Below are 25,132 nucleotides of genomic sequence, written 5' to 3' on the forward strand. Positions count from 1 at the left end.
TATTTTCAAGCACAGTTAATGACACATCACTGCAAGTTCTAATTTCTGAAGATAAAAGACTATCTATACTTTCCTTGCAAAGATAAAAGAATAAACAAGCAAAATTCCACTTTCATTTCCCATAATAACATTATTGTGTGATTCAGCTACTAAAGCTAAGAAAATTCTGCACCTGAAGTGATCCTAAATGATCTTGCAAGAAAAGAGGACGGGCTCTTTCTAAGCCACAGCATCTTACCCAGAAACAGCTTTTGGAAACAGTAAATATAAAATAAAACCAGGCACATTTCTGAATTCCAAAGCTCCTAGCTCCTGGCCCCTCCGTCCCTGGAGAGAAAAGATATCGAACTTGAAATCGAATTTCTCCACCGGCAGCCCAGCCTGGATTATTTGGGAAGTGTCGCGCTTTATGAGCCCAGGGCGGGCCTGCGGTGAATGGAGAGGGAACAGTGGGCACATTTTCCAGGAACCCAGAGACCAGGACCCCGCTTCGGCGACCACAGCTGGATCATGTGTCTGGTTACGGCCCGGAACCAGGGCCGTACTAGAGGGTGCTGGGGACGCCCTCTCCGTCACACCGGTGCCCCCTCCCTCCCTTCACTTCCCCACCTCCACGGGCTGCTACACATCCAACCCCAGAAGCCCTTCTTGCCCCGTTCCACCAGGTGCTGTGAGCAGCCCTGCAGGCATCGCGGCGACAGACAAGGTGAGGGGCCGCGTGGGCACAGGTGGCGGGGTGAAGGCAGGTGACCCAAAAGCCAGGGCGGCGGCTCTCGTGTTCTCAGGGGCTGTGACATCCAGGTTAGGGACAATTACTCAGGCCCTAGAGTTCACCGACACAAACCCTGCCAACACCTGTTTGGTGAAAGAGACAGTTACCCATAAACTTCGTGTCGTTTACCCAGGACACAGGTCAACACAAGTCTGTCGCACAACAGGGCCACGTGACTACACACAGGTGTCCCGTGAGCACAGACCTGGGGGAGAAAACGACGGGACATGCATGGCCTGCCCACAGAATTCACATGAAACGAAACAAAATGCAATTGCTCTGAAGTACGCGTTTCCAGCTCAGTCGTCTGAAGGAGCTTCTGTTATGTCACCAGACAAATACGGCTGATGATCAGAGGCCGCCCTGACCTCCCGTCTCCCGACCAGAGACCGGGCACGCGGGTCACTGAAGTCCGCTCCTGCCTCACTCGAGGAGGACGCAGGTCCCAGTGACCTGAGATGCCAGTCACAGGCCCTCGTTCCTGGAGGAAGATGCTCTGGCTCCCCTCCCCTCCGGAGCGGGCTCACAGCCAACAGCACGACTCCCTTAACTCCCGCTCTGAGCCAGCCTTGCCAGCCTCCATCTAGCAAAACCCTTCCGCCAGGGGCTTCCCTGGTGGCGCAGTGGTCGAGAGTCCGCCTGCCAATGCAGGGGACGCGGGTTCGTGCCCCGGTCCAGGAAGATCCCACATGCCGCGGAGCAGATGGGCGCGTGAGCCATGGCCGCTGAGCCTGTGCGTCCGGAGCCCGTGCTCCGCCACGGGAGAGGCCACAACGGTGAGAGGCCCACGTACCGCAAAAAAAACAAACAAACAAACAAACAAAAAAAAAACACCCTTCCACCCTTCTGGACCCGCGACGAGCAGCTGTACCATTTCAGGGACCGCGCTCCAAAGCCAGGTCTGGACCATCGCATGGGACTCATAGGCAAGAGGAACAAAACACATTTGGGGTCTCGTTCAACTACAGGCCCAAAGCTCGAGCCTCTTTCTATCCATAAATAGCCGAGTGCAAGCTGGTCAGCTGCAAAATCGAAGGACGATTAGATGTCTGGTGGCGAGTCACGTAAACTGCCAGATTCCTCAGCTGCCGCCCCAGGCACCACCGCTCCCCTGAACTAGGGACCAGCCCGGGGCCTCGAGGCCCTCAGACACACAGAGGCATATCGTGACGTCAGCCAGGGGTGCCCCGGGATGTGCAAGCATCTTCACTGGGACCCTCAGAACCATGGACCAGTTATACCCTAGTTACACACCCCCACGCGGTCACCACTCACTGACTCACTGCGGGGTGGATACGGGCTGTGACTTCTTTTCTGTTTGTTTAATTTTTATTTATTTGGCCGCGTTGGGTCTTCGTTGCCTCTGCGCGGGCTTTTCTCTAGTTGCAGTGAGCGTGGACTACTCTTCGTTGCGGTGTGTCGGCTTCTCAGTGCGGTGGCTTCTCTTGTTGCAGAGCACGGGCTCTAGGCGCGAGGGCTCAGTAGTTGTGGCACACGGGCTTAGCTGTTCCGTGGCATGTGGGGTCTTCCCGGACCAGGGCTCAAACCCGTGTCCCCTGCATTGGCAGGCGGATTCTTAACCACTGCGCCACCAGGGAAGTCGTGGGCTGTGACTTCTGAGTCTACAGTACTGCTGGCTTCTCAGCTCTACACTTAAAATCATATGAGCAAGTGATTCGTACAGATGTACACCATAAAACTGCTTTCGGTTTGCTTTACATTTACTCTGAGTTTTGTCTTTTATTTTTTTCCAAAGCGGCTTTGCCGCTCTAAGGGTGCCCAGTTACAGGGGCTGCAAAGGCCACGGGGAGGTAAAACCACCACACTCGGGCCTCAGACTTGTCCTTCCGCTGAATTAAGCCGGCAGGGCTCACGGGAAGGTTACGGAGACCTGCCGGCAAGGTGCCACACACGCAACAAAAGATGCTTATATTTGAGAATTCATAGGTAAGTGCATATTACACCATGGGAGGGGCGGGGCCAAGAAAAATCTGCATAAGTTCCTTGTACGTTAGAACTTTCTCCTTGGGAAGGTCTCAGTAAGGAGCTGCAGGATTTGTAAACACTTAAGCTTTTTCTCCTTAAACTGAACCTGCCTGCATTTTAGAGAAGCAAACCCTAACTGCTTTCTCAGTTAATGGGCGTTTTCTCAAACTAGTTCTTCAGTCTCTCAAGGGAAACTATACTAAATAAGCTAAGTAAGTGACAGGAGACCCTTCAAAATTAGAACCGAGAATAAGACCATGATGCTCTCTTTAAGGAGTGATGTGCAGAAGAATAATCAACATGTTTTTTGTTTTAACACAAGGAGGCTCCTTTCCTAAGAACAGCTCATCCTGTCCTGCAATCAATCAGGATAATTCCTCCCCACGTCACGCTCTGAAAACACGGCTCCGCTAGGAAACAAACAGGAAATCTCACTTTTCTTCTGAGGAGGTAAACCTCTCACTCACCTTCAAGTCCCGACGTTCAGCACAGCTATTTGTTTGAAAGGATACCCACTGATGTTGGGTCAGTTTCACCCAGCACGTGTGCACCCTGCACTTCTCCACGTGTGCAGGACCGCATTCTCCAGATGCTTCAATCATAGATCATTTAGCGAATTATCCCTTGTAGCTCTGATTCCTGATGTCACAAGCACTTACGGAAAATCCACGCCGAAAGAAACTTTCAAAAAGAGAATCTGCGTCGTGTTGAGTTACAAGGGTCCACAGTTTTCTCAGGGGCTCAGGTGCTTTCACACCGGCTCCCCGCTCCGGGCCCACACCCTCACCCCAGGCACGCAGACGCCAGAAGGAACCTCCTCCCGCCCCGCCCCCAAGGGCTCCACGTGCAAATCCCACGTCTGCTCCCTCCTTCTCTGACATCGAAAATGCAGTGATTTTCCCCAAATCCAGAAAGAAACCGTATGAGCTCTCCCTTTCCTATTTTGCATCGTAATATCTTTCATATTAAAATCACATTTAGTATTTTCCTTCGGGCTTCTAAACTTATAGCAGCGCCATCCAGGCTTCCCCGGTGAGCCTGCCGTGGCCACACGGAGTCACGTGCCCATCGCCACGCCAGGCACCGCGTGGGATCCTCCTGGGGGAGGAACGTCACCTGAGGTTTCCTTCTTCAAACCCAGAGACTCCTTCGTACAAATTCAAATCAAACCATTTCATGACTTTCATCAAAGGACAATCCACACGATTACTGGAGAAAGAGGAAAAAGAGTGTCACCACCGCACATCTCCTTATCAGGAACCGCAGGCTCAACACACTTAAGTGTCTAGAATGTCTGTTTAGGTGGAAACACCGAAGCCACAAAGGCACGAGTCCACGCATGTCGGGGCACACAGGGTGCAGAGAAAGACCTACAGCTCCTCTCGTTAAAGACCACCCGAAAAACCAAAGGTGGAAACAGGAACACCCCAAAGTCTACAAATGATCGCATTCATGCTTTCCGCACTGAGATGGCTCCTCCCAGCAGGGAAAGGTCCGCTCTCTGCATCTCGGAAGCGCTCTGCCCAAAAATACCGTCCCAGGAGCAGCAAGCTGTGGAAATGTGGGCAAAAAAAAAATCTTACTCGTATGCAAACTAACGTCCTTCAGCAACGCCTTCCCAGATAATAAAAGTGAAAGTCCTCATACGCTCTGCAGATCTGCTTACACAGCTGCCTCTCAGGGAAAAGGTCTTGAAGAGTTTTGCTCTTGAATTGGTCCTAATAAAAAGGAGGTGATAAAAGGGCTTCGCAATCAGGTGTTCATGCTCGGTTACTTTTCTATTTACCATCAAACTCCTTTTAACACGTTTCCAGCTAAGCCGGGAAAAGCGGTCCCACACCAAGGTCAAAGTAACAACTCGGTGCTTAGCCTGCCCTCAATCCCAGGTCTGCAAAACAGAAGTCCGACGGATTAAATAGGAAGGAATTCTAATTGAACCAAATTTGACTTGCCCTGAACGTGTTAAATGAAGTAATAAGCCCCCTCATCTAATGCTGGTGCTCTGGGGAAGAGACAGGACTCTCCCGGCCTCTCAGAGTCTGAAATGATCAACGGTTGGTATTACAGTATCAATAATTACCTTTTTAAGAAAAGTTTGCTATTGGTTTTCTTTAAGAAAGAAATAAACTGCTGCAAATGCACAGGGCCTTTCGTTTCCTAACCTTGACTGTCCGCCGATGCAGGCTGTCACACATCACCAACAAAGACCCGAGGACGTGCTTTCCTGGGCGACACTGTGCTTCCCTGCAGGTCGAGCCCCACCAGAAACGCCGCACCCGGGGGGCTGCCTGTCCTGGACCTCGGGTCTCAGGGCATCTCCATACCTCATCCTGCTTGTCTGTGCTGATGAGGCAGAGCATCGGATCGGGAGTCTGACTGGGGTGTGCTACTGTCCTCACTGCATTCAAAAGACCTCTGCAGTAGGTGGCTGACAGCGAGCTTTAAAAACAGCACTCGCAGACACCTTTTAACGTCTAAAATGAGGTATTTCTGCTGCATGAGCTACAAGCAGTGCATGCAAGTCGATCTTCTTAACCATAAATTAAACGTACTATTTTATCAATGAAAAAAGGCAGGCGAGGATCCCTGGAAATAAGAGCTCCTGGTAATTTCCCTTTCTTTACATGATCACGTAACATGTTGGCATCTCCGGGCTCAGGGGAGCTAGCGGCTCCCTGAGCTAGCGGCTGGCGTCCAGGAAGGGCTGCTGGGAGGCACCAGGGTCCCGGGGGTCCAGGAGTGCAGAGCCCTGCAGCAGGGTAGGTGATGGGGGGCCTGCAAGGCCACTCCTGCACCCCAGACCTGGTCATTTCACTCATGAAGAGGTTGAGACGTTTCCCTTCCTTTCTCCCCTTTTAAAGAAATTACTTAGTGGACGTATCTTTTAAGACCTGAGATGTATCTTGGGCCCCTCAGGACGATGCAGCAGGGCCAGTGAGAAAGGATGATATCATCTAAGCAGCATCAGCAATGCAGAGAAGCGGCACGGGGTGTACGAACGACATCCGGTGGTGAATTCACTGCTGCCTCACCATCAGGGGATCTCCCAGAGGCCCCGGCCAGGACCAGGCTCTCTAGGTGCCCAGAGGCTCTTCATTATCTCACACCAGCTGGATGACTTGTCTTCAACGTTTGAGTTTTTAAAACTAAGCATGAACTTTTTTCTGACAGTTTTTCCTTGACTGAATATCTCAAAGTCACATGTGTTCAGAGACAACTCCCTGTTCCTGGACACAGCAGGTGAACAGGGAGAGGAAACAGAAAAGATTTTACTCTTTGGCTGTAATTCATTAGTCAAGGAAACTCAAAGAAGAAAGAGGCCGTTTAAAAACTCTATTTACCGTCTCCCTTGGGCCAAGGGAGCCAGTCCACATCGAGGACGGCTCTGAGACTGTGATGCCCCGTGGCACCTGGGAGGAAAGTTCCAGATTCGGCTGAACACACGGTCAGAGGGGAGAATCTCAGGGCTGGCGCCCTGACAGCAGGCGCTTTGCACCCTCAGCTGTAGATCCATTAAGCAATAAAAGACAAAGGAAGCAGAGCCGGAAAGACCGTGAAGCATGAGTTGATTTTTGAAAGACTGACCCCTGACGTGCTGTGATGTTAACGCCTCCCCGGCTCTAACGGGGAGGAGGAGATCAGAGAAACCCAATCAGAGGCACAAACGACGAGACAGCGGACGGGTCCTCCTGGAAACTGCCAATGCCAGGAGAAACGAAGGAGGACCAAGGAACCGTCACAACCGGAGAAAAGTGACCACCAGATGCGGTAGGGAACCCGGCTGGGGCAGAAGGCGGACACTCACCGAACTGTGAATCCCAACAGGGCCCGGAAGTCAGCCCCTAGTGACACACCACCGCAGGTCCTGCCCGCCTGACAAAAGCACTGATGTTGTCTAAGGTGTTGCGTCAGGGGAAGCTGGCTGAAGGGGAGATGGGACGCTCTGAACTATTGTCGCAACCTTCTGCAAATTTAGAATTAGTCCAAAATTTAAAATAAAATTACACTGCCTTGCATGCTGTGCAGAAAACCATTTAATCACCCATGAAAATCAAAATAAAACATTTTAGTAGAGAGCATATGCTTTTACAAAACCTGTCTCATTTAAATGAAATGTTGTCTATCTGCAAAAAAAATAAGTAACTGAAACAAATTAGAGAGAGAGTAAAGAGAAGGCCAGCATGTGAGAGGCGGAAGACACAGGTCCCTCCAAACAAAGGAAGATGCGAGCACCCCTGGTGTGGTCCAGCCAACCACACGATGGACCCGCCACCACGGAGCAACATGAGGGCCCCTGTGGCTTCTTTCCGAGATCTCCCTGCAGGCACCTGAACACCACCCCACGGAGGCTGCCACTCAGTGGACAGACAACAACAGCTAACATGTTTTGAGGGCTTGCCAGGTACCAGGCATGAACTCAGCACATATTCCATCTCCCCTGTAATTATGGTCATTCTCCCCACTTTACAAATAAGGCAAGTAGGGCACAGAGAAGGCAAGCACATTGCTAACGTCACACAGCACGGAGGTGGCCAGGCAAGGGCTGGGCGGGCAGGGAAGCTGGGGGTCTCGCTCTCACTGGGGAGAGGCAGAGGGTGGAGCTCCACACTGGGATATTGAAGAGGACACCTTGGAAATAAAGACGGCAGAACAGAGAAGATGAAATGGAGAAGACAGGTGTGGGTGGGAGGGCGAAGGCCCACGGAGGACCAGGCGGGGAGAGGCTTCCACAGCTGGAGGCACATGACAAGCTTGAGCAGCGGGGAGGGCTGCAGAGACCCGGTTCTGCCTATACTTTCCTGTGCTCACTGCACCCTGGATTCAAGCTTTAGAAGCGCAGAGGCTTTTTGGATTCAAAACAGACCCGGGCTTCCAACCGCTGCTTCTCGGACTTTCCCTGTCCCCTGTGACTCGTCTAAGCCTTGCTGAAAATTGCCGAGGTCCCTTGGGAGCGAATATTAATTCAAGCTCCTTCCATATCCTTTTTGTTTGTTTGTTTGTTTGTTTGCTGTTTTTTGCAGTATGCGGGCCTCTCACTGTTGTGGCCTCTCCTGTTGCAGAGCACAGGCTCCGGACGGGCAGGCTCAGCAGCCATGGCTCACGGGCCCAGCCGCTCCGCGGCACGTGGGATCCTCCCGGACCGGGGCACGAACCCGTGTCCCCTTCATCGGCAGGCGGACTCCCAACCACTGCGCCATCAGGGGAGCCCTCCTTCCATATCCTTGATGTGTGACACTGATTACATTAATTGCTATTAGGGTCCTGCTGAAAGACAGGCACAGTGCACGTTTGTGTGGCTGCCCCCCGCCCCGCCCCCGCCGGGGCCCTGCTGCCTCTCAGCTGACTCAGGGACGGTGACATCACCCGGGGGACACTCCTGCCCTGCGGCTCCAGGGCGCAGCTGGCCCCCGCCCAGCCCAGACCACCCAGTCTCCTGCACGACGGCCACCGTCCACAAGCGGACCCTCCCCCTCACACGGGCTTCACCCTAAGAGCCCCGGGCAGCGTGAGGAGGACCCGAAAGAGAACCCCGCCCGGTGACCTGCATGCTCAGGTGCTCAGCGCACGGGAGGGCGGAGGCGGGGCCGTGCATGCGGTCGGTTCCAGGGAAATCAAGACCATGGCGGCAGGGATGGAGGAGGGGCTCCCGCAGACGCCCAGAAGGAGATGCTGCGGCAGAGCCAGAGGCCGCGGGAGACATTCGGGGTGAGCACCCCGAATCTGGGGAACGGAGTTGGCAAGGCGGCCCTGGCAGGGAAGCGGCCCCCGGGGGAGGGGACCATGATGGGGAACAGGGGGCAAGTGGGCAAACAAGGCAAAGGTGATGAAGGCCCTCACTGCCGGCAGGACCTGAGGTCAGACTCTCGGGGACACAGGAGGCTACCATGTGCTGCGGCCATGGGAGGAGGACCAGGGACCCTGCAGCGACACGCCAATTGGGCAGACGGGGCAGGGCCCGAGGACTGGATTTCCAAGGAGAAACTAAAACAGAGGCCAGTTCAGGGCCTGCCGGAGGCTCAGACGTGAGGCCTTGGGGTCCGGGATGTAGAGTCCATGAGAAGCAACCTTGGGTCTCGGGGAGCGTCACCTGGAACCTGGGGCCGGGAGGAATGGAAGGACCGCTGGTCCCGCTTCTCTCGCCTCAGAGAACAAACAACTTCGGTGAAAGCAAACATCTCCCACCAGTCTCTCTGCCCAGGCCCACCCCTCTGAGCACCGGGGGCAGAAGTGACCCCTCTCCGCCAGGGACTGCAAGCTACAACTGGCTCAGAGAGGGTGCTGGCCAGGGGACGTGAAGCCAGGTCCTGGCCCCGGGGCTGGCTGTGATCTTCAGAAAGACACGACACGTCAAATCAATTTGGAGTCTGAGCCTCAAAAGTCTTTTGCAATCTGATGGGCAGCCTCGTTTTCAAAGCAGAAGTTTAGTAACTTCCTGCATCTGCAGACATGTTCAAACTGTAAGTACCTTCAATTCCTGATTTTTCTGTTACCAGAGAAATGCATTTCCCTGGATAAGGTAACCACATGCATCACAGACCCTCAGGGCAACTACAGAAAAGTAAGAACAGATGCAGGGCGGTCTGAGTGCTTCTGGCCACTGCCAGGTCATCTCTAGCTCCCTCTGTCCTGCCGGACAGCCTCTCCCCAAGAGGCACCATAGCCTCTTCCAGACCTGAGCTTGAGAACAAGGGGACACCTTGAGTAACCCTGGACGGCCGTACACGCAGCCCAGCCCGTGCCCATCTGCACATAGAGGCCTCAGCGCCACTTCCAGACATGCTGACAGGCAGCTGGAGGAGGTCTCCTGGTGCATATGTGACGACACTGAGACTTGCTCTCGTGGACCAGAAAGGTCGAGAAACGGGCCATCGATCTCCGCTTCCCACTTTCGCAGAAATGTGTTCATTTATCTGAAATTAGAGACGGCAGAATTAAGACTGGCGGCGTCCTCCAGCGTCTGTGACTGGGGACAGGCCCACGTCCACCCAATAAGAAAACCCACCACGCTAGGTATTTATGAGACAGAAACTCTCACTCGGGGGGAATAAATGGAAACTTCGATCCACACTCCCCTGTTACCTACGCTGTTTAGACCTCAACAAAGGGCCTCGGGTGTACAGATTGCATTCAGCAGTGCTTCACATTTTCTATGCTTCCCCAACCATGAAAGATCCTTTACCATCAGAGTATAGCACTGCCAAGGAGGAATACAGCGCTGAAAGAAAACGTCCAGGTCTCACGCCTCCAACCTCCCATATCGATTTTAGAGGCATTTAAAGTTCATTCCTGAATAGTTTTTCTTAAATGAAGTTATAGTCTTTCCACAGGTTTAGCTCCGTCTGCCTGAATAAATAGCTGATGGAGTCAAGTCAGGCTGTGCTGAGGTTCCCTTGCCCTGGAGAAAGCCTTTACCTTCTCCCTGCAAAACGTAAAATTAGTAAACCGTGCAGCACAGTGAGGTCACCGGCCCAAAACGACACCCAAACTTATTATTATTAGGGATTTGCTGTCCTGTTTTTATGTTACTAAGAAAGCTACACTCATTACCTCCTTCTAGTTGGAGGGCTCTTTAAAAATAAGTTTTAGTACAGGTCTATGAATGTGTATATTGTACAGAGCGGACAGTTAAAAGAAAGTACTCACGATTTCAGGTTACATATTTTCCCGTCCACACTGAAATAACCAAAAACCTAGTAATGGTTTCCACGACTGCATTCAGGGTCAAAGTGCTTTCTTTCAATGTAAAAAGAAATTAAATAAAATTACTGAGTTGGGCCAAAGGAGGAGATTCGCTTTTCAGATAAAAGGGATTTTGGTAACTTTAGTCTCCTGGCCAGAAACTTTAATATTTAAAGAAATATAATTTTAATGTTGGGACTAAACAGAGACTTCACTGTCTATTTTTATCTTCTTTTATTCTCAAGCCCTGGAACCTGAAAGGTTAAGTCACACTGTACCTAGAAAAACCACGGTGTTGTCTTATGTTCCTTTCAACTAATATTCACTAATTTAAAAAACCAACGTAGGCACTAACTGTACATTTAAAAATCGTTACAATGGCAAATGTTACCTTATATATATTTTACCACAGTAAAAAGCCAAAACAATGTAGATTTTAAATGCTTAAAATCATTTAAAATGCTTGACTATTGTACTCCCTTAAAGATCGTAAGACAAGACATAAGTGAATAATATTTACAGGTTTCATGAGGTCAATAATCAGTTGTTAAAATTACTTAAAATACGTTGCTATACAGAAACAGTATTATCAGTATTATAAACAGTATTAACAGTATTATTAATACAGAAACAGTATTATCTCAAATGAGGATTAGACCTCTAGATGTCTGAGGTCATCACTAGAATCCACCAACTGCTTAAAAATTTCTTTTCTAGACGAGGCAGCCAGTTTTCATGGGCTGAACCTGGAACCGCCTTAAACCCCCTGTTACACTTCATGCTCTCTGCTGAGTTGTCTGGGCCAAAAACTTACAGAAAAGAGTCCCTTTCTTCCCCCCCCCCCATTTTAACTTAGCTCTGGAGCAAATGAGAAGTTTTCAGAATACAATTCTAATTCGAATATGGAAAGAAGGGCCCCGTAAAGGGTATATTTCTATCCAGCACAATATGCTTCCCACAGTGACTCCTTTTTGCACTCATGGCTTGAGAAATTCCAAGTTCAGGTTATTTTAGATGCGGCATTTAACTGACACTGTGCAGTGTCTGATCCAAGGAGCCCTTTTATAAGTCAGCTTTGGAATGTCCCACTTCTTCCTGGGTTGGAAATTCCAGACGAATCCTCTTCTGTGCTCTCTGGTTTATTCTGAGAATTTTAATCCACTTCATTTTTTGGTAACAAATATTTTACAACCATCCTCGGCCGAAAGCACTGAAGCTCTGACCTAATTCACATTAAGAACTTCTTCTCTGCGATTTTATGTAAATCCTACACACTGCAACGGCTTACCCTTCCCTTGACAGTGTTTCCATAAAGTTCAATAAACCTGATTTTTAAAATTCCTTCTATATTCCTTTCTCCTTCCCAAGTAATTTTCTTAAAAGTATTCTTGCAAGCTGATTAATTAAAAGACAACTTTCAGATGCCTTATTCTACCCACATCAAAGACATGACCTACAGTCTCCCTCACCAACCTGCTGGCCAGAAGAAATTAGAATCAGATAAAAACACTATTGCTATTAAGAACTTTTAAAGGATAATTCTACAAGCATGCGCAATGAATCATCAGTTCAGAGGTTATGACAGCCGTCAAACCCTCAACCTCCTGAACTCAGAAGGCAGGCGTGCTCTGCCACCAGCATCCTGGTGGGACAGGGGAGAAGGCTGGTCTGCATCCCCTCCGCCACCTGGCATGAGACAGAAGCAACCCCTCGCAGGGAGCTTTCCTGGGCCTCAGCCCCCTTCTCTGTACCGGGATGTGTGGCCTCTGCATCATTTCTCTGGCCCTTACTGTGCCCGTGTGTGGACTGAGTGCTTTGTCACCTGCCCACTTCTGTCGGGGGAGCAGGGAACACAAGTATTTCTGGGATCCGGGAGGCCCAGGCCACTGCTGTCGAAACATTCCCGCAGGAGCAGTCAGGCCTCTTCCCGAACATTTGATGGCCTCACAGATCGTATGATGTAACTGGACGGAGATCCTGGCCCAGCGCAGGAGACGCTGCCAGTCTTAGGAAGCTGGACCACACTGTCTGGGTGCAGCCTCTACCAGGGCCAGACCTCGAAGCCCGGGTCCCGCACTCACCACGTCTACACTGGGCCTCCCTCCATCTCCAACTGGCCCAATCCGTCACCACGTCTCCAGGACCACACCCTCCAATGCCCCTCTCGGGTCCCCCTTCTCCAGTCTCACAGCCACGGGTCTGGCCCCAAGCACCACCCTCCCTCTGCACTGCCCTGCACCGTCTTCCCTAAACAGCCCCCTCTTCAGTCCCCCCGCCTGCGAGCCCCCTGCTGAAGACCACTGAGGGGTCACCCAGAACCCATCACCTCACCGCTGGTGAGAGCCCTCAGGACGCCCACTACCCTGTGGACAGAGCCTAGCACCCTCAAGGTCACCCACAGCCCCTAACAACCTCTCAGACGTCACCTGCCGTGCTCACACACGTGCGCACGCGCGCGCACACACACACGAGCACCTCGAGGCTCCCTCCTTCCCCAGCACCCTCTCCTGCTCAGGAAGCTAACTCCAGCAAGGACTCCTGTCCTCCCCAGAACCATCCTTTCCCATCTACTTGGAAAGGGAATCCGGCCAAACAAAAGAACATTCAAAGAACTCACAGGCAAAAAAATAAAAACGAAAAATATCTGGTAATGATCACTAAACCCAATAAGCAAAGAAATAAGTGTAAATAGAATCAAGTCTAAGTAACTGTGACACACATATAAACATGTCATTATTACATTTCTTGCAAGACAGCATATACAATGTAAAATAATAAATTAACAATAGTAGACTAAAACAACATCCAAAAAAGGAATTACAATACCGTGTGGGGAGAGGGGAAGAGATAAAGAAAGGGAGGAAGGTAACAGAAATACTCATTTCTTCACCCTTCCCAAAGAGGAAGTCGAATTATATTGTTACTGAAGTGGATACATTGAGAAACAGGGGTTTAGGCAAAAGTTATAAATATAACCACTAGTAAAACTGAAAACATTGGACTTTCTATCTACCTTCTGATTTCAAGGATTAAAGGAGAGGAAGCATAATTCATACACCTAGAAACAGAGAACAAAGAAGAAAGCGTAAAACAAGGTACAAGTTTTTTTTAAAAATTAGGAAAGAACACCTAAGAAATCTGTTTCAGCAAAAAATATAAATGGAATCTACTTATTCAAAAGACTCAATGAAAGGGTTAAAAACTAAATCCAACTATATGCCCTGTGCAGAAGACACCCAAAATGAAGGAACTCAGAAAATTTGGACACACAGACAAAATATACCAGAAAAATGCAAACAAAAACAACAGTGAAGACAGAAATATCACGAAAAGTTTAATTCATGGTTCAAAAGGCATTCAATTGCACAAAAGTCATACTATAATGATTAAGGGTAAAAAAAAAAAAAAAAGAAATCACAAAGAATAAAATTGTCCTACACCTTTAAAGTCAAATAACAGAGAACAAAATACACAAAGCAAACACCCCAGTGAATACATGGAAAGATCAAAAGAGAGAAAATGGATCTGGGAGAATTAACAAATCTCTCTTAAACCTGGCAGATTAAAGAGGTAAAAATAGAAGCCTTGAATTAAAAAGTAGAGTTCAATCTAGTATGTAAGTATCAAACCCCACACCAGCCACTTTGCTAAAGTGACAATAGGAGATAAGGTGGCTGCATGCTGACCACAAAGATGGGCTCTAACAGTTCCTTAAATCAGAAGCAGCACAGCTCTCCCAGGCTCCATACATAGTACTGTGATACCAGAAAGTAACAAGCGAAAGCAAAAACAATGCTAACGAAAGTCCACCCATTTGGAAAATTTTAAACTCTCTGTAACAACTCCTGGGGCAGGACGAGATCACGGGGCAATTGCAAAACTCTCCTGAAACTCCTCTGTGTCAAAATTTATGGGACACACAGAAAGCTGAAAGTATAACCAGCTGCAGGATTTAAAAATAAAGAAAATACGTCTGAAATAGTCAAATCAAAAAGTAACAAAGAAAAAGTAAAATCCTTAAATTTGAATTTTAAAAGGTGACCACAAATCAGAAAAAAACAGCAAAACTGATAAATGAAGTCCATAACTGGCTCTTTGATAAGCCCAATGAAGGAGAAAAATGACAAGCTGGCCTAATCAAAAGAAAAAAAGGCAGGGGCTGGGGAAAATTAGGTCTACTGACCACCAAAGGAAGGAAAATTAAAAGAATACAATGTTCTTCAAAACATTAACAAGTGTGATAATATTGAAAGAAATTACTAATTTTTTAATAAAATATAAATGCCCAAAATCTATCCAGGAATCAAGAGAAAAAGTAACCATTACAATAATCAGGTAAGAAATCAAAACAATTGTTACACACTCCTTCACCCATCAAATGCAAAAAAAAAAAAAAAATCAGTTTCAGTCACACACCTTTTGCGAAACAACTCAGATGTAGGCGATTTGAATGTTTGGGGAGCAACAACAAAGCACAAAGCGACTGTCCTAATAAACAAAACGTTCCTACAAAGCAGCAAATCATGAATAACTCAGTGGAAAAACCGACCGAGTAAGTGAACAGGTGGTTCACAAGAGAAATAATAGTCAACAAACGTTAAGAAACGCTAAATGTGGCTTTAAATTTTTAAAACACAATGCGGTGTTTTCCCTATCAAGTTGCCCAAGACTTAGACTGATAACACCAAGTGCTGACAAAGAGAAAGCCACAGGTCCCTGACTGCTGCCGGGGCTGTGAAATGGCATTTTGATATCCTGTTGGGAAATGCGTCCACATCCATCCATGAAAATGCCCCTTCCTGCCAAAAATTCCGTTTCAGGGAACTCAGCCCAAAGAAACATTCTCACACGCGCACAAAATTGTGTATCACAGAGGTATACTGCACACTAGGAAATGGGTAGCAACACAAAGTTCCCCACGGGGACAAACACAGCGCAGCTTCCCCAGGGCGACATCCACCTGGCGGGAGCTGGCCCACTCCCACTGGCCGATGCTCACCCCAAATTCCCTTCTGATGGGTCAGAATGGACCACACTGGATACTGGGCATTTGGAAACCACAGACGGGGTGTGCAATCATCTGTACTCCACCCATCCCTTAAAGAGTAAGTTGTGAGGTTATGTTAAAAAAAAATAAGTTGCAGGGACTTCCCTGGAGGTCCAGTGGTTAGGACGCTGTGCTTCCACTGCAGGGGGCACACGTTCAATCCCTAGTCGGGGCACTAAGATCCCGCACGCCGTGCAGCGTGGGCAAAAATAATAAATAAAGATTACAAAATAAAACACTTTTTAAAAAAGGACTAATTTGGGAAAATGATTTTTTTTTAAGTTGCAGGAAAACTCACATAACATGGTCAGATTTTAATTTTTAAGTTAAAGTTTATATATGTATATTAAAAATCTACATATATTGATTAAGCTATTATTGGATTTAAACGCCTAATACAGCGACTGGGATCTAGAAGGCATTCAACAAATCATAGCCTGCATAAAATAAAATTACATTCATGTTGTGAAATCTCTCACACGTTCTTTTTTCTCAAAATGCAATTTCCTCTTTGGATGGTAAATATCTTGCCGGCAAAGATGATGGAGTCTTTGCAGTCTACGAACTTTGCATTTTGTATACTTATCTGAAAAGGAATAGTTTAACTTAGGCAAGTGGAACGCTACCCTAAGTATTTGGCTATAACTCAATTACTCAACTATGTGGTTGAAAATCAATTAACGTGTTATCTGCCGTGAATTCCACACCACCCACCCCTAACGGAAAAGTGCTGTGTCTTCGTAGCATTTTGTGAACTTCTATATAATTTATTTCTGAAAATCTCTATGTCTTCAAAGTGAAGTACTGTGTGTCTTTACCCCCTTATGCAAGAGAAATACAGTATAGGACCTCGGGTCCCAGCTGTCCACATTTAATTCTGGTTCAATAATTTAAATGTATAGCTTCATATTAATTCCCTGGAATAATGACATTCAGATCAACTCCCTTCCAGCAAATGGGATGGTACACAAGAAACAAAGTTAAGGGGTAACGGGAAAGGAACCCCACTTGTGCTCAGCTGCTACAATTCCTCTCAGTTAAAAATAGGACAGGGCTTCCCTGGTGGCGCAGTGGTGAAGAATCCTCCTGCCAATGCAGGGGACACGGGTTCGAGCCCTGGTCCGGGAAGATCCCACATGCCACGGAGCAACTAAGCCTGTGCACCACACCTACTAAACCCGCGAGCCACAGCTACTGAGCCCGAGAACCACAACTACTGAAGCCCGTGTGCCTAGAGCCTGTGCTCCGCAACAAGAGAAACCACCTCAATGAGAAGCCCACGCACCTCAACGAAGAGTAGCCCCCGCTCGCCGCAGGTAGAGAAAGCCCTCACGCAGCAACCAAGACCCAACACAGCCAAAAATAAATAAATAAATTTATTAAAAAAAAATAAGACAGAGCTCATATTCGTAGTTCCAACTTCAGACATCTTAAAGTGAATTAAACAAAGTGACTTGCAAGTGAACAGGAAAGAAATTCTGCCCTGAGTGATTCAATGTAAGCCTGCAGTCCTGTGTCTGTTTTCCACTAACCTCCAAACCCAGCCATGGTTTGTCTAAGAAAGGGATGCTTTAATCAGAACACTTGCATTTATTGTCATACTGAAGTCCATCTGACTAGCAGATCCCCAGGCAGATGAATACCCATAAATGTCACGTGCCTGGGTAGAAACTGCCTAAGCTCTTGAGTGCCCCAGCTGTACGGCCAACTTGGGGTGACTGGCTCTGGGGCCTTCAATCATTCCCTAGATAAGAGCCAACTTATGAAATCCAACTCGAGATGCATGTGAATTTAGAAAACTCTGCGAAGAATGTCAGGCCCACACACTAAAGAACGGTGACCCTAAGAAGTTCTCACTTCTCCTTGGAGTGGAAGCATCCCTTTGCCTAAACGTGCACACGTCTCCAAAGCACTGTTCTGTTGGGCCAGTGAAACAGAAAAAGAGAAACAGTGCTTTTTATCAGAGCTGAACAATGTCGATCTGGACTTTGTTATCCTACCCGAACGCTAGTCGATCTTTTTTTTTTTTTAAGTCCGGTAAGTTTCCTGAACACTGATACTACGAGTCCACAAGCAAGAGAGTAAACAGAATTCTAGTCTGTCTCAACACCATTTAACTATCCAAAGAAGCATTTCAGTGATGGATAGGGCAAGATATGGAACGTGACCTTCACTCTAAATAAAAAACTTGCTGACCTGAACCTGGATTTACAGGCAGGAATAGCAGGGAAACCGCAGCATCGTGGCAAAGAACAGGGCCAGCCCCAGGATGAGGAAGCAATTCCACCAGGTCTCACCCTCAAAACGTGACAAAACCTAATAACCACACGGAACAGCAGTCTTGAGACACACGGGGATACAGACTAGCTTTGCGCCCTCTTCTAAAACGGCAGGGTTTTGTGCCTACCTGTGGCAGGTAATAAATATCCCAACACAATGTGACTCCCTTGCAATTTTATACCTAGAAATCCCCTTCCAGCTGGCTGGCAAACCATCCCCAAGCGTACTCTGCAACACTCACAAAATGGCCCACTGTAAAGTCCTCCGGGGCAGGACCTAACAGCACATGAATAATACACAAATCATAGTCAAAAATACTGCTGACATGAAGGAACACAAATTCATGACACTGTATTTAACCCTCAGCTCCTTGAAAGAAGCATCTTTTTTTTTTTTTTTTTTTTTTGCGGTTCGCGGGCCTCTCACTGTTGTGGCCTCTCCCGTTGCGGAGCACAGGCTCCGGACGCGCAGGCTCAGCGGCCATGGCTCACGGGCCCAGCCGCTCCGCGGCATGTGGGATCCTCCCGCACCGGGGCACAAACCCGTGTCCCCTGCATCGGCAGGTGGACTCTCAACCACTGCGCCACCAGGGAAGCCCAGAAGCATCTTTTAAAGGAGATCATTTGCTTTGAGTTACTTACTTTTTTCTTCCCTCTGAGAAACACCTTTTCTGAACATTACTGTTACCCATTTGGGGGGAAAGAATCTTCATTTTTCTTATTACTAATAGTAGTACATGGAAATGACCTACTTTAAAAAGACTGATGAAACACGCTGGTTCCAGATCCATTTTGAGGAAAAGAAGTTTGGCCTTTCCATCCACACGGCCCTCCTAAGTGAAAACCCCCTACGTCAGCACTTTCACGAGCTTTGATACAGAGCTCAAAGTGTACTGAGCTCTCATCCAACAACCGTATTTCACATCCCCAGGACCTGGGAGCAGAAATGAGATCGGCACGAGTTCATCCATGAAGAATGCAGGGAGAGGCCCTGCAAAAGCATAATCTCAGGAAAATATTCTGTTCCTCCAACAAAGAGCATTTTGTTGGTGTCCTACCATCATTGCAACAACGATGTACAAAATAATCAATGAACTCTGCCCAGGGTTTTCACTCCAGATACACTTTAAGCCCCCAAGCGAAGTTAACAGTTTCTATATTTTATAAAGTTGCTTTTTATATTGTGAGGCTAACAAAACAAAAAGGTGGCAAATGAGGATAAAACAGGTTTAAGGTTTAATATGCTCCATATAAGGTACATCGATCTAATTGAATGAGACCACAATTCTCACCTCCTTTGTAACATAAACAGGTGATTTTTTTTTTTAATGTGCAAAAAGTAGGAAGAACCAAATGCTTTTTTATGCTGGATGTAAAGTTTATACGTTTACATATTACCACTAGATGTGACAGAGAATAAACTGGAACCATCCTTCCGTGCTCTGAAATTCTCGGGTAAGTGACCTTCATCTGTAATTTAGTCTGCTTTCCGCTCCCTTTCTTTCGGGAACAAGGCACATCGTCCTTTAACTGGCCCTCGGAGGAGGCCAGCATCTCACCCCATTTCACAGATGAACAAGTAAAGGCATACCGGCTCCAGAACTGGCCAAAAGGCACCACGACTGGATGTTGGATTGGAAGCCAGAGGCTGCCTCTTACTACAATTCCTTCCCACACACCTGCAAGCCGGGATTAACACTTCTGAGTTTCTGGATGCTACAGCAGAGGCGGGGCTCGGCAGCAGGGAACAGGGAGACAGGAAAGCTCCCGATTCCCAGCGTGCTGGGCCAAGTTACCAGGGACTCGCCAAGGGACAGACACAATGCGGCGTCAGGCCCCAGCCTCCCTTCAGCGCCCAGCGCCCCCCGACCCCGGCTCCTGGCTTGAGAGTGGTAAAAAAGAACTTTTCTCCCTTAATTAAGCTGCTCGGATTCGACTGAGATATTTCCAAAGTATCGTATCTCCCCTTAGAGTCCTTGTCTACAAACAGCTGAACTGGAGGAGTGGAGGTTCCTCGTGGACCTCAGCAGCAGGCCCTGGCTGACGGCAGGGGCGCCTGCACAGGCAGCACCTCCAGCCCCGCAGCCGCGCATCTCCACGGGGGCTGAAGGGGCGAGTCCACATCGGGCTGAGCCCTAGTGTAAGATCCACGCCAGATGTCCGAAGCTTAGTGTGAAATAAAGAGCGAAGACTAACTCAGCAGTAACTTTTATGTCATCTACGTGTTCAAGGAACATTTTGGACCTACTGGGTTAAATAAAACACATTACTCACTTTACCCACTTCTTTAACCATTTTCCATGGGGTAACTGGAAAATTGCAAACGACAGCAGCATTCTATCTACCAGGCAGCACTATCTTCACGTGCTGGTCAGCCTACGGTGGCCCCAAGGCCAAAGCCAGCCTGCCCGCCACCTGTTTTGTGTGGCTGGTGAGCTGAGGATGGTTTTTACTTTCTTAAGTAGCTGGAAAAGAATCAAAGGGAGAACAGTATTTTGCGACACATGAAATGACATGAAATTCAAGTTTCGGTGTCCACAAAGGAAGCTTGTTTCCTCACTGACGTGTTGTCTGTGGCTGCTACAACTGCTATAACTGCTACAAGGCAGAGTGAATTAGCTCTAACAAGAAGTTCTGGCCCACAGAGCCCAAAATATTTATTATCTGGCCCTTTACAAAAAAAAAGGCTGCCAGTGGGGAGGGATAAATTGGGAGATTGGGACTGACATATACACACTACCATGTAGAAAATAGATAACTAATAAGAACCTGCTGTACAGCACAGGGAACTCTACTCAATACTCTGTAGTGGTCTATACGGGAAAAGAAGCTAAAAAAAGAAAAAAGAGTGGATATATATATATATGTATAACTGATTCACTCTGCTATACACCTGAAACTAACACAACATTGTACATCAACTATACTCTAATAAAAATTTTAAAAAAGAAAGAAAGGAAGGAAGGGAGGGAGGGAGGAAAGGAGGGAGGAAGAAAAAGGCTGCCGACGCCTGCCCTAGAGATTTGCAAATACAGACCCCTGTTTCCCAAGCTCAGGCCCCTCTGGGCTCTGGTGCAGGCTCGGTAAGCCGACCAGGAGAGAAGGCAGCTGAGGTGGGCCAAGCCCCGCTAGCTGGCTGGACGGCTGGATGCTGATGCAGGAGTTTCCCTGCTTCAAATCCCCAGACCACCCTCTTCCTTTTTTTTTTATTTTTTATTTTTGCGGTACGCGGGCCTCTCACTGCTGCGGCCTCTCCCGTTGTGGAGCACAGGCTCCGGACGCGCAGGCTCAGCGGCCATGGCTCACGGGCCCAGCCGCTCCGCGGCATGTGGGATCTTCCCAGACCGGGGCACGAACCCGTGTCCCCTGCATTGGCAGGCGGACTCTCAACCACTGCGCCACCAGGGAAGCCCCACTCTCTTTCTTGATGGATTGATTACTCGAAGCCTCCGCTCACCTTCACAGCAGACATGGCCATGTGCTGAGCGGGGGCCCACACGCTCAGGTGGCCGGCCCCAGCTCAGGGCACCCTTGACACTGGCTCCCAGCTCCTCCTGGGGATCCATCAGTAACCCCGGCCGCCTAGAAAGGGGGAGGGGCCGGGAAGAGGAACACTGGCCTTCCACGACATGATCTCCACAGTGACACAACTCCGGAGGGCGCAGACCAAGACTCAAAGTCTCTAGGCTTCAACAGCATGAGGAAGGTCAAACTCAAGGTGACTGCCCAGAAGATGCTCTGCTCAGATAACCCCAGTTCCTTACCCGCGAGAGTCTCAGTGGTTAAGGAAGTGGGGGGAAGGGGACCAGAATGACTTCCTAACTGTTATGAATACTAAACAAAATACACACAGAATGTGCGAGCCTTGCTCACAGCGGGTGTGAGATGGATGTTTGTGGAAAGGAAATGAGCCTTGGTAGAGCATTTATGAGCTATTTATTTGGGGGGGGCTGGTTTTTCAGGCATTTGCCCAATTTGATTCACGTCTATAAGTCCTTGGTAGTAAAACTTCAATTTCTAATACAGCGAGAACCTGTTAATGCTCAATACCTGGGATCATATTGTCATGGTGATTCAAAACATAGCTCTCAGTGCAGGGTACTGTGTTCTGATGCCCTCGGCTCCTTGTGCCAGGGCAGCTCCAAGGAACCACCTTTGGAAAGCCACCGCAGACCCACCCTAAGAGCATCACTGAAGACCGTCTACATGAAAACACGTGGCCTGTGAACGAGGTCCACACACAAATCAACGTGAGCAGTCTCCTTTAGGGTTCCAGGCTAGAAAAGGCTTCTCTTTCACAGAACTGGTGAGTTTTGCCTGTATTGTCAATTCGACATATAAATGGCCCTGTTTCACTCTTGTTTTAGTGATCAGAAAGCTCAGATTATAAATTTTGGTCCAAGTATACCCACCGGAGGGAACACAACGATCTGGATATGGAATCCTATTTTCCCCTTGTCAGGACCTATTATCCCACTTCCTTGTTCTTGACTTTTATTTAAGTTTTACTCTATATTTAATGTAGACCTCAAGTGTGTACCTCACACCCTTTATGCAATGCGGAGAAACAAGCAAACTCTTCCTACCAACAGACGAATAACAGGATTTCAATCACCAGATTCTCCCACAAGCCTCTGCCAAAATCCTCACAGAAGGGAATACAGGGTGATGTCCATACACCGATTAAATAAACCTCTACAATCCGAGTTTACATGGGCCGTTACGTATTTTGAGAAATGTCTAGAAAGGTAGCAAACTACCTAGGGCATAGTGTCAGGAAAATAATGAAGAAGTACTCAGCACTAACTTCTTCAGAGAATGGAAAACAAAATGCAAAATCTGGGTCTCAGTTTACTGATTTTTCCCCTGAAGAGAAAACCTAGAATGTTGGCTATGTTTGCCCACGTGGAGAACGCAAAGGAGACAGGTTTTCTAAGCGGCTCTTGCACGATGAAGACAAATTCACTGCACCCTGGCCCAGCTCCCAAATTTGCCGGAGCAGGCAGAGGGAACGGATCCCCTATACAGCATCCAGGAGCAGAGCAAGACCCCGCCGGCCCGTCCCATGGGTGCCGTGGTCACCTGTCTGAGCTGCCATCGCCAACAGGGAAAAGGGAAGTGTGGTCTCACCGAGGTCGGCTTGCCCCTCTCCCCCACCTGTCTTCCTCTTCCTTGCCATCTTGTCCACCTGCACCAAAGATGTGCACAAGGGAAGGTGCCCACCTGCTCTGGTCTCCCCTGTGGCTCTCCCCAGCCCACCTGGCAGTTACCCACTCCATCGCGATGAGAGCCTGGCCCTGCACGTGCCCTGCTCTGCACCAGCGTGTGCTTCACCTCTGCCGCGGCCTCAGACAGGAGGCCCACCAGAGACTGCGGGTCTATCTCAGCCACCGCTGGTCCTCGAGGACCCCTTTCCCTGCATGCTTTGCTGGCTCTTTTCTTCTAGGACTTTCTATCCCCTGCTGGTGATTTGCTTTCTATATTTACTCTCTTATAAAAAGTGATGAGAGTAGGGTGTTACCATTGGGTTTCCCAAGAAAATCTGTACCTGGGCCCCGTGCTGAGCTGGGAACGGGTGCCCACAGCTGCCAGGTCTTGGGTGACGATGGGGCTTCCCCGTTTCCTCCCAGTCTGAGTTCGGTGATGCTGGGTGGCCTTGAAGTAGGATGGTTTATCCAGTTCTCCCACTAACACGATATCCCCATGGAGAGCTGCAAAAATTTAGTCAACATTTTTTCTTCTCTCTGGAGACAGATTTAAGCATCAGAAAGTGAAACTGAAGTGGAGCCCTCTCCCTCCTGTCCTAAATAACCCACCACTTTGCTGGGTCTACATTCGCAGAGCTCGATCAGCCCTGCACCTTCTCAACAAGCTCCTCTTGACCTCAGACTGCGACCGCACTTTCTTCTGTGCGCTCAGCACGGGGTACCAGGAAGAGACCAGACTGTGACTCAGGAAACCTGGGTTTGAGCTCAGCTCCATCACTGTGGCCTCAGCGAATCACTAAGTCCTTCTGCAGTTCAGTACCTGTAAAATGCCCAGATTCACCCCCATATCATCTCTAAGTCAGCTGCAAATAACACACATATAACTCTCAATATGAGCCTTTTTAAACAAGTCCAAATAGAAATAACATAAACGTACAAAGAAAGGTAAATAACCAGCAAAGTGAATTTTTCCCTTCATGGTCATCCTGTAGTATCAATTGAAAACTCCCGACAGACATGAAAACCCTACTCTGGAGCGATGCACCCCCGTAACCTGCTCGGGCCACGAAGGTACAGCTCAGTAAGCGTCTAAATGGTGCCTTTGTGGCCCCAAAGATCTAATGCACTTTCCAGAATAGTCTACTATTTCCGTGGACACTGGAAAGCCCTAATTTAACCGCTGGCTGAAATGCACACTCTCAACTGCCCTCTGAACGTCTGTAGCTAAGTGAACACGGATGGTCAATGGACGCCCACACGCACCAAAATCCCAAATTCTAACTGCTGTAACCTCTTTTTTTAACCAGTCCCTACAGATACTTGAAAATTAACCTTCCTTTGTAAAGTTCAAATTTTAAGCAGCCCATAATCTTTCATCAACCTAGAAAATAACTGATAAGCCAATCTTCCTGTAAAACCCTGAACAGATTCTGCTTTTCTGTCACCAGGGTAATTTACTGAGGCCAATTTTAATCCTACCACTAAACCACTAATCCCATGACTCTGCAGAACTGTCCCAAGTTTACGTTGCTATGGCAAGCATTCTTACATCAGGAATTCAGTTATTTACTCATAGTTGTGTTTTTCAAGTTGGTTTTAGAGATGAGATCATCGTCCTTGCCTCTTGTTTTAAAACATAAAAAGCCACCTCTGAACTAAGGAAGCCATCTGAGCACGTGGCTGGGTCATCACAGTATCACTAATTTAAATTACGCGTGGTGTTACTCAAAGGAACAAATTACCACCGTTTTGCTAACGGTCATGCTAAAGACACAAAAAGCTCCGGTATGATGAATCTCCATCTGGTGGGGCTATGGTTATCAATGTGAATGATTTTCTCCAACTGGCACAAAAATCGCCCCGGGTCACTGACGGTGTCAATATACATGATGTCACCCAAAGCAGCCTTCATTCACACCACTCAGATTCTCTGAGAGGTACCTTCCCATCCACATATGCCCACATACGCTTTACAGGCAACACACATGCATGAGTATAAATGTGTTTACTCCTCTCCTTAAAACAGGAAACACAGTATGGTTAAAACTAATGAGACAGATTCAGCAGGAGACTGTCTGGACACACGTGAGCTTTGGTGGGCAACAGCCATATGGGACCTTAAAAATGGAGGCAGAAATCTTGATTCTCCACGTCCACAGCT

The 25,132-nt window shown here is 48.2% G+C and overlaps 1 protein-coding gene across 6 annotated transcripts in view; it reads right to left on the reverse strand.

Moving 5' to 3' along the window:
• Window positions 1-25,132, reverse strand: part of ZNF516 (zinc finger protein 516) — a 112,585-nt gene that overhangs the window by 77,948 nt on the left and 9,505 nt on the right. Inside the window, exon 1 of one of the 6 annotated variants that reach the window (XM_027118780.1) lies at window positions 14,125-15,629. The exons of the other annotated variants lie outside the window; for them this stretch is intronic. The gene's annotated coding sequence lies outside the window, so the exon portion shown is untranslated. Of the gene's footprint in view, window positions 1-14,124; window positions 15,630-25,132 lie in introns of those variants that run through there. 6 annotated transcript variants of the gene reach the window in all.

This window comes from Aethalodelphis obliquidens, unplaced genomic scaffold (assembly GCF_003676395.1).
Source record: "Aethalodelphis obliquidens isolate GAN/ISIS:26980383/991018 unplaced genomic scaffold, ASM367639v1 scaffold19, whole genome shotgun sequence".
NCBI lineage: Eukaryota > Metazoa > Chordata > Mammalia > Artiodactyla > Delphinidae > Aethalodelphis > Aethalodelphis obliquidens.